Source organism: Corvus brachyrhynchos, unplaced genomic scaffold (assembly GCF_000691975.1).
Source record: "Corvus brachyrhynchos isolate BGI_N302 unplaced genomic scaffold, ASM69197v1 scaffold42, whole genome shotgun sequence".
In the NCBI taxonomy this organism is placed as follows: Eukaryota; Metazoa; Chordata; class Aves; order Passeriformes; family Corvidae; genus Corvus; species Corvus brachyrhynchos.
Window position 1 is genome coordinate 3,855,218 of NW_008237242.1, and position 10,627 is coordinate 3,865,844.

At 38.8% G+C, this 10,627-nt stretch overlaps 1 long non-coding RNA gene across 1 annotated transcript in view; it reads left to right on the plus strand.

The window, feature by feature from the left end:
• Window positions 1-4,352, plus strand: part of LOC108445671 — an 18,677-nt gene extending 14,325 nt beyond the window's left edge. The window contains exon 5 of the long non-coding RNA XR_001860623.1: window positions 4,065-4,352. This is a non-coding gene — a long non-coding RNA (uncharacterized LOC108445671). The remainder of the gene's footprint in view (window positions 1-4,064) is intronic.
• Window positions 4,353-10,627: the final 6,275 nt, after the last annotated feature.

The following is a 10,627-nucleotide window of genomic DNA, read 5'->3' on the forward strand; positions in this document are numbered from 1 at the left end:
CCCCCCTGCCCGGCCGCCTGATTTGCCTTTCCTCGTGGGTTTTTGGCCTGCTGTAAGCTCTGCTCCCCCACATGGAGTCCCTCCGCTTTGTCCTGCCTCCTTCGCACACGAGCCATTGGGGCGCCAGGCGAACACGATCGGAGTCCATCTGTCCCGCTCAGAGCAGGCAGCAGTTTACTCGGTACCAGGACAGTGTGCTAGCTCGGGAAGGTACTGTAGCAATGACCCAGTCCTCTGTTTCTCAGGGGGGAAGCTGTAGGTAGCTGAACCATCTGATTCAAAAGCAAACATGCTGTTCTCCATTTCATATGGTGAAAACTCTGCAGTAAATGAACTGAAAGGAACATGAAAGACATACCAGAAGGAAAAGTGTTTGCAAAGCTGCTGTTTCTTGGCATAATATGGGTAAAAGAGCTGTTTTACTGTCACTGGCTTGTACAAAAAGATGAAAAGGTATATCCACCCCGTCCTTGTATATTTTTCTTTTCTCCACAGAGCTTTTCTTGGAGACAGATGGGGTAGGCCTGAAGAATAGAGCAGGTCCCCTTACTGTGTTACATGCACATATGGGCTGAGGCAAGCGAGAATATGAATTCCCTAGTCTACACTGATTTCTCCTCTTCAGCAGAGCTGAAAGAAGTACAGCACCTTAGCATTCAACTGTGCCTGTAACATAACAGATCACCTAGTCTGAACAATTAGTATCAACACAAAATAACATCTTCAAGTATAAACAGTATTACGCATGAGGGAATATATTGTGTCAGTCACAGCACCTGTGCTTGACACGAAAAAAACAGTATCAAGGTATTATTTAAGATGGAAGTGCCAGATGTTGGCCAAGCTAAGGCTCTGTTCTCAAAGGACTTGAAAAATGAAATCTATTTTCTTTACTAGTCAACATGGAGAGGAGGGGTGTGGATAAAGATTATACCAACTTTTATTTCCACACTGATAAACTTTTAGGGCTTTGTATGCCTTCCCCAGGTAAAAACTTCTTCTGCTGAGACCATAAGCATCTCAACTTGAGAAAATGGTTCCAGATGGGAGATGAGCATATTGCTCTGGAGGAGTTTATAGATACTCTACTAGAGAGACAATCTACTAGACAGAAGGTCTGTCATAGTTTTTCCTCTTTTTGTCTTTTTTTTTTTTTCTTTTTAATTTGCCAAAGTGAGTAATGATGAAATACAAAACTAATTATTAATGAACCTAGTTAGCTGACTATCCAGAGTGGACTGCAGCAGGTTCAAGTGCATGGGCTGAGGAAAGTCCATGTACAGTGTTTATGCCAATAAACAGTGACTATGAACTGTGTAAGATAATCAAAATCACTCTAATAAATCAAAATGTCTGCATGCTTATAATATCCTGCAAAGCAGCCTCTTTTTTTACCTTCTTTGATTATATCAATGAAGATTGAAAAATGTTAGAGGACAGTAAAATTTTACACCAGAAAGTTCACAATATTCTACACTGTTTGGACCATTTTAACCAAGTGAGACCAAATGGATTTTCCTTAATTTTAAATTACTTGATGTTACTTTTATTTAAAAAGGTATATTACAACTTTAATATATATTACAACTGCATTTTTCCAAGGTTTTTCTACAGACCAAGGTAGGTCTAACGAGCAAAGTCTTCAAAATATAATGTGATTGAATCTGATGAAATGATCTGTAAGCCTGACTCAGTGGGAGTTGTCTTGGTAGATCAGACAAAGTCAGTAAATAGGGGATAAGGACAGAACTGATTTACAGTACAATAGCAGTTTTGTGATACTTACATGTGACTGGTTCTTGATTTCATTTCACATATTGCACCAATGAACTACCCTCTGGATATTTCCCTCATAGTCCATAGACTAGAAAAGTAGTGTGTATACCTTAGGGCTTAAGCTTCATACTCAGCTTTTACACAACCAAAATTGGGTGAGAAGAATGTCTGCCTGAATGGGAAGCACATAAAATAAACAAATTAGGAGAAATAAATTGGTATAGAAGAATAAATCAAAAATTTATTCTGTGATCCAATCATCAGAGCATCTAAACTCACAGAAATTCTAGTGGTGCTTGTTTATCTGCCTGTTTATCAAACTTACACAGCAAATCTTCAGTTTGCTTATATGGCTCGTACAATATGTTTGAAGAAAGAGGCCTGTAAAGTATTTTAGAAATGACTGGATTTATGTTTCACCAAGACTTAGTTAAAAAATTAGCTCCCAAAAGGGTTTTAGATTCCAGAAACACTAAGAAAACGAAAAAATTCTAAAAAACATTCAAAATGTTATTTTGAGAGTCTGGATAAATAAAAAATGTCTGGCAGATGTCTTTGCAAACTTTCCAGAACAATGTACTGTCAACTCAAGGTAAATGATTATAATATTTTATCCAATTTTTAGTAGTGGGAAAACCAAAATATGTCCCATAATGAGAAACAAGCTTACTTTGTTTATGATATTCTCCTTTAGCTCTGATTTATCTTTAGGACAGCTAGGGTTTGCTTTATTTAGAATTTAAGATTTATAAGCAGTTAGTGAAATATGCTTACAAAATTATTATTGGTGAAGTATTTCTATTGCACATTCATTTCAAAATGATACTTACTTAAAAGATCTTGTTTTTTCTTATCCTACTGTGAAATGAAGCCAAATGTCAGAACCTTAAAATATTTCACTATGTTGATTTTTCTTCATTATATTGCTTCTAATTGCTTAATGAAAGTACGTGGAATTACACCAACAGGATGCTTTAAAGGCTCAGACCCAAAACGTTCCTAAGATTTGCCGTAGTTTGCTATGCAATAGTATAACAATAACCTCGTTAGTATCACAGAAGATGTGTCCTATGCCTGATTAGCACTTGAGGAGCCGAATATGCACTAATAGTTAATCAAGGCTATAAGTCCTCTGGACTGAAATGTTTGCGCCTATTTGTAATTATTTACTAATAGGCTGCCTTTTTTTTTTTTTTTTTTAATGTAATGGACACCTACTTATTATGTTAGTTTTCAGAGATGAACTTTACTACTGTGGAAAACAAACATAGACAGCTACATTTTCCCTTATTGTTCTGGTCATCCACTACAATAATTTCCATGAAGGTGTTTCTGTTCATTTTTGTTTGTTTGTTTCTTTCTTTTCCTTTCAAATTTCATACCCCAGGTCTGTGATCTTGTTTGTAGGAGAAACTGCAGAAGTAAAGTCTGCTTTCTTTGGGGAAAGGTAACTATGAGTTGTTTTGACTGAAGTATACAAAATTCAGAAGCAAATAAGAAGGCAGATGTGAGGTTTTGCCAAATGTGCAAGAACTCAGGGGCATGGTTTATAGTAGAGTAGGTCAAGCCTGCAAGGCCCTCAAGAGGAATTTCTTTGGAGATCACAGACAATAGACAGAAAAGACAGCAGTCAGCAATAAAAGTAATTACAACAGAGGAAGGTCAAAAAATGTTTAAGATACAGAGAAAATGTTGGACAAAAATCCTATGCTAAAAACACAGGAAGGACTGACCCATCTGCTACCTTCATGCTGTGGTCCTGACCTAAGTTCTTTTACAGTACACAGAAATGCCTGAAATGTTTTTGTAGCACGTAACTTCTTTTTTCTCTCTCATTTCTGGGCTATGTGGTAAATCTAAGCATATTTATTCATGTGGAATATTTCTGAGTATTTTTGCTCATTTATATCAGTTTGCATACCGTCCTTAGTATTATTTGTTATTTCTAAGTCAGCTACAACATACAAAATGCTTTGCAGTGTAAAAATGTACAGCATTCCTTTTCGGGGAGGCTGTGAGAGAAGACTGTAATGCAGGAAGGCAAGACATGAATAAATTGCAGGAAGGAAAAAAGAAGTATGAGCACAACATATCTTACATAGGGGAAAATATTGTTGGCAAATTTGATCAGGGAGGTGTAGGTAAAGAAAGTGAAAGCAGATTAAACCACAGAATATCTTCTTGATAATTTCTTTCGAGTATAAGCATTAGTCCAAGTTTTGTCATGCATTATTTTAACCTTTATAAAATGGACTATTAATACAATCTTTCTGACTTCTAATTCACAGCACATTATCAAAAAAACCCCCTGTCATTTCCATGAAACTTCTAAGACAGACTGAACCTTTTCCATGAAACTTCTAAGACAGACTGAACCTTACAAAACTTGGAAAAATCATGCCATGGAAATTATTTGGATAGAGATGATAGTGAGGGGGTAGAAGGAATGTTGTTGCTAAGTTCCTGAAATGGAAGTTAATAATCCTAACAAGAGCAATGCTTTGTGCTCCTCCTATGAGTATGTTCTGGCAGAGGAGGAAAAAGTTTGGATTCAAAGACAGTGGGAAGAGAAGAGAAGAGAAGAGAAGAGAAGAGAAGAGAAGAGAAGAGAAGAGAAGAGAAGAGAAGAGAAGAGAAGAGAAGAGAAGAGAAGAGAAGAGAAGAGGAGTAGAGTATGGATCTAAATCAACATGGGATGAATTAAATGACAGCTCATTTAAGTGTCTGGCTCTCTGAGCTCTGCCAGTGACATACAGAAGGAAACAGCCTTAACTTTATTTACAATGCCAAAAGGATATATGCAGAAATATATGGGAAAAAAATGAATGGGTCCCTTCCTCCAGCTTCAGGCCTTCTCAGTTTGAAAGCTGGATGGATTCACACCATCCCACTTGAGGCACAGAGTTTGCTAGCTACATTAAGCAGTCTCCCTGAGCACCCTCACTAGTCATGGGAGACAGGTAGTTTTCTGTAAAGCCAAGGCAAAGTGTTTAAGTTCAGTTCCCAGTTAACAGGAGTCTCAGGAACCAGTTGCCTAACTTTGCCACAGCTGCTGGTGGTAATATTTCTCCTCCGAATTGAAATGCAACAGATTTTATGTTACTGGATGTAGAAACAGGCATTTTTGAAGCTGAAAGCACAGATCTTCACTACTGGGGTCAACGAGTCAAACTAATGAGCTGAGTATGGCAATATAAAGGGAATCTGTTAAACATAGTGACAAAACACACCACCAACCCCTCAGGAGCTAGCAAAAACTAAAGGGTTTAGAGCTCTAAGGCACTCTAAGCTATAGAAACTATTAATCATGTAAAGAAATTAATAGGAAGACTGAATTGGATGCACTGAGGTGAGGCACAGTTACACACCAAAAATGCACTAACACCACAACAATTGTGCCACTAGGTAAGGAGGTAAGCTTTAGAAATTACTTCAGGACAGAATGCCACAAGAACTATGATCTGAAAAATGAAGGTCAAGTAGCAGGTTACCTGCCAAATTGTCAAAACTGCAGACTAGGCGCCTAAGGCATGACAACCATAAATTCTATTAGTTTCATAATAGACGCCTGCCTTTAACTTGAGGGATCTAAATTAGCTGAAGCTGTGACATCCAATCTCAGTCTACTTCCCAGTAAACTGAATTCCTCTCAGCCGCTAACTTTGTCTTCAAGGGAAAGACTGGGCCTTTGATATGTGCCTTGCCTGAAAAATCTTTTACCAGAATGTAATAAAACAGTCCCAGCAGAAGCTCAGAACCAATACATTAAAAACTATAGAGTCTGAATTCTAGTTTTGCTTTTTAATGGAGCGTTCATGGAGACCTGTGCCAGCAAAATTCCAATGCATGTGCCACATGTCGTAATTACTTGTAATCTGCTTTGAAAGAACAGAGGATGATACATTTCCATTCTATTTTCAAGTGATCAAAACCTTGTGCCTATGCCTTTGATCCATTTTGGATCTGTATGTTCTGCCACTGCACAGGAGACAGCATGTATGTCCCCAGTAATAGCATGACAACAAACTCACTCCCAAAAAAACCATTAAGATGGAAAGGAATACAAAAGAACCTTTAATATTTAAGATTGGAGTTGCAAAGAAATACTTCATAGCCACAGACATGCTTGTTTAATGGAAGGGGGAAATAATTTCTTGCACTGTGTGCCTGAAGATGGTAATAGAGGAGCACAAATTGCTGCCACCTCCCCTTGCATGTAGTAACCACAGTGTGCATTGCTGTGAGCATGACCACAGCAGGGGAGACCGTGTTCCTTCCTTTCCTATCAGGGACTCCTGCATGAGGACCCCTGTCTCAGGGAGCACAGGATTTCTTAACACCTGAGCAGAATCTGCACCAGTAGCCTGCACAAGATCAGCAACAGGGTGGGCATAGACTGGCAAAGACTGGTTAGTGCAGCACACAGTACCTGGCTTTCATTTGAGTAATATATTAAATTTCACAGGTCAATTTTTCTTTCTCTCTCTTTTTTGTTTATTTTTTTTTAAATAGCAATGGTCCTTTTTCCAAACACATTTATGACCCATGAATGCGTTCTTTACAGCTCCCTTCCCTTTGCACCTTGCAGCATGCTCTACATGAATAGGTGTTCATGGCAGAAGCCTGTCTGCCCTGTTTGGAAGAACTGGCAGAAACTCCACCATCACCACAGGCAATCTATTCCTGCATCACTCAAATATATGTTAATACTGGAGTTTATAAACTGCATGCTGTTCTGTAACCCTGACGAATCCTGAAGGGTTATGTGAGATATCTTATAAGCTGTACCTCCATACCTCTGTTCATTAACATTACAGTGTTTGCATTTCTCTTAACGGTCTGCTGCTGTTGACTGATCCTCTGTTAATCCCTCGCTATTTCAACCCTTTCTTTGCAGAACTGCTTCCCAGTCTGTTGTTGCTCATCCCCTATTCAGGTAATGGATTATTACGGTTTGTATGCAGAGCTTCAGACTTGTCCCTGTTGAATAGCACTGTTTTGCATATATCATCATCTAAGTCACTGGTGATTCTAAACAGATCGAGATGCAGTCCAAGTGTATGACATCTACTTTTGTGTCACACTCCAGGCATTTTACTCGTGATACATCCATATAATTGTTAGCCTTTTCTCTGTTTTCTTTGCAGATGACCATGAATAGCTTTGTTAGTTGCTCCAGTATTTTTCTATGAATTTAATTGAAGCAGAAAAGCTGTAATTCCACATGTTGTTTTCCCAGCTTTTGAAGACCAGCACTAAATTTCCCCTCTCTTCATACATTCACTTTTAGTTTTTTTACAGATGATTGCTAATGGCTGGTAAGTTGTGTTTCGTGGTTCTTTGGTAAGGACAAATAAAATTTAACTGCTCCTGATAATGTGAAAGTATTTAAGATGGTCTATTCCCATTTAAAGTTGAGAATTTTTCTCTGTTGGGTCACTAATTGTGAAAACACTATTTGTTAGTGAAAATTAGTGGAAGAAATATTAAATGTTACGGTCCCCTTTATCTAACTCTCACTGATAAATCTGACCCTCTGAAAGGAGCAGGATTGGTCTTTTCCCACTATAAATACTCTTCTGGTTTTCTGTTTTACCTGATGGATCTTATTATTCTATACTATTTGTTTCTTGACTTTTTCCTATTTGTTTGAATTACATGTTTATTCTGGTCCTCATACTCTGCAGATGAAGTCACCAGATACCAAAAGTTCTGTTTACTCCTTCAGGTTGCTGTTGTGAATCTTAAAGCCTCTGAGCTGTGCAGATATTTTTGTGTGTCACCAAGGCTAGAGGTTCCCCTGTCACCATCACGGCATAGTAAGTGTGATCTAACAGCTTTCCTCCTGATCCTAATTTTAACACATGGCTTTCCCATTAATCTCTAACCCTTGGTGGCTGTGTTGTTGTTACCATGCTGTGCAATGGAAACTCTTACTTCATTCTGGATTTAGAGAGCACAATAATTTTATATTTTAAACCATTGGAAGTATAGGAAACACAACTGGAATCTGCAGTGTATCTAGGATGAGCCAATTTTAACTAACTTTTTTAATGTCTCCGTTACACTTTAACATAATTCAAAACACAGACACCTCCCCAAATAGGGACACACCCTGTCTCAAAGTGACACTGGCATTTAGGCACAGAAATAATTCTGGTTATCTGGACTCTGGATATTTTGAAAGTCAGTGGACACAGTACACTAAAATATTGATAAAATATCCTTTACTTTTTGCAGTAGCACACACACACACCAAACCTCACACTACCAGCAATGTTTTTTGGCAAACTGTACTATTAATGCAAATTAAATTAGGCTGCATGACATTAAGCCACTTGGGATTTCTCCAGGGCATCAGTGTAGAAACATGTGCTTTCAATCTCTCTATGTTCTGTTCCCTTGGAAACCAAAAACCCCCAAACCAAAACCCAATAAATTAAACATGAGCTGCAGCTTTTGTGTGTGTGTGTGTGCAGAAGTCAGGGTTAATTTTCTTTTTGAAAATCATGGGCTTGCCTTAATTTCAAATATTATGCTTGTATTTTTCTGAATGAAGAGGAGAATCAGGAGTGTGCAGACAATTCCCTGTCCGCCACTGAGGTCTTCATGTATTGTTGTTCCTTGTTTGTCTCTTCCTTTTTCATGCTGCCCTGTATGCCTTTTCCTTATTCTTCCAAGCACAAAAGTCTCTTGTCCATGTTTCTTTCCCCCCGCACCTATGGATATTTCTGCTCAGAAGACAAATGCATTGAGACCTCAGTATGAAGGGAAACTAGGTCTTATCTAGCAGAGATTTGAGGTCTCTGGCCACACAGCTGTGGCAAGCCTAGACTCCTGTGAAAATAGGCAGCTGGATCCAGATGGGGTCCAGATGTGTTAGTGTGCTAAGGCATCCAAGGTAGGAATCCACTGGATGAGATTAGTCCAGGTGCAGTGTCAGACTGACACTGCCAGACTGCATGTGGACGCAGGCTGGCTTATGTCAGCCTGTGCAGATGTCTCCAAAACTTCCAGTTTTGGGGTCAGTGACAGAAGATGTCTCCACATTTGTCAGTGTAGTGGCACTCCAGCATGTAAATGATGCCAAACTGGGTCATGCTAGTCCCAAACTGTGATTCCTCATCCATCCATTCAGGTGGAAGCACAACTTTCTTGGTGCCTCACTTTGTGAACTTATATGTCCATTCCCTGATCATCTCTTGAACAGACTTTTAGATCACAGATATCTCAACCCTATTACCATGTAAGAATCAAAAACACCTAGGAAATGTGACAGTTTCCCTAGAGGCTCAATTGATTAGTTGTTATTAGAATGTAAAAGGAAAAAAAAGAAGCATTAAAAGGCTATTTTTTTCCCCATAAAACTTGAGAATAATTGGAAGAAGGAGGGGGAATGGAGAAAAGAGGCTGCTATCTGCAAACTGTGAAAGTTCATGTTTGGGCCTGGGACAGGGGACTGGCAGCAGCAAGGAGACTTATGGCATGGCAGCACTGATGTGGTTGTATACATCTCTGAGGTAAATACAAGGAGAAACAAGCTAATCAAAAAAGGAAAATATCCTGGAGCAAGGGAAGAAATTAAGGAGAAAGAATTGTGAAAGCCTGTGATTTTCTCATTATTCTTGTTATTTTTATGTCTTTTTTTTATTGCCCTTCAGTTCTTCAAGCCTTCTGCAAGTTTTCAGTGAAATGTAAGATTTAAATAGTTGCAAATAAATGGAACTCTGTTCTCATTCTCCCTGCAAAACTCAAAATCTGAAAGACCATATAAACACAATCCCAGTTTAGATGTTTTTGAAGTGCATGTTTTTTAAACTAATTTTATTACAGGGAGGGAGATGGTGGGCTGGCACACAAACTCTGACTCTTTTATTCACAAAAACTAGTGCCTCACAAATGGCAGTGCTCATAATAATGAAAACTTGCACACACAGACACACACATATATGCACATCTGGAAGGTCCCGAGAATGTGAAGCAGGGATAACAAAGGGGGATGAGAACAGAAGAAATGAAGGGTATTCTTTTAACAGGCTTTTACAGAAAGCTTGTTTAATCTCATGCTTACTTCTAAATTAGGGGTGATTTGGCTGTCTCACACAATGCAACCTCCAAAAATGTTTCCAGAATGTCGATGGTGAAGGCAAAACACAATTATGAGTACCACCCCTGAACATTTCTTTGTCCAGGCTATTTTCTTTTGAAAAACCTGTTAGGTAATTTGTAACCTCTTGTGAGTGTTATCTTTGAAGGTGTCTTTATTTCACATTTTGTTTTCGTAGTTAAGAGCACTGTAGCACTTTTTAAGTCTCTATTACTTTATTTTACTTTTAGGAACATATTCTTATTAATCAAAATCATCTGTTTGGCTTACAGTCTGTTTTCTTTGCAGAAGTGTTTTTGGAAGCTTAACAGTGTAATTCCAGGGATGATATCGGCCCCAATGCTTTAGAATCTGGGCCCACAGAGGGACTTTATATAGCTCTTTGGGAGGAAGAACTTACACTGCCAAAACAAAGTTCTTTGCCAGAATTAGACCCTGATTCTGTAAACTGCCTTCATTATCTAAGTTTTTGCCTAAGCATGTGCACGCTAACATGAATATTAAATACTGAATTCCTTACATGTTGCAGCCCACAGAAGACCATACCAGCTCAGGACTTGGGGACAGAAGGATTCTGAAACTATGCACCAAGTATGGCAGGTGATGATATGGGAGTGGACTGCTGCTCAGAGGCCACACCCCATGGGCCATGCAGCTCCACCTCATATGGGTTCCTTCACTCCTACATGAAGAAGAGGCAGTGAAAAGGAAAAGGCAGGGAGTTGGCTGGACAGGCAGAAGAGT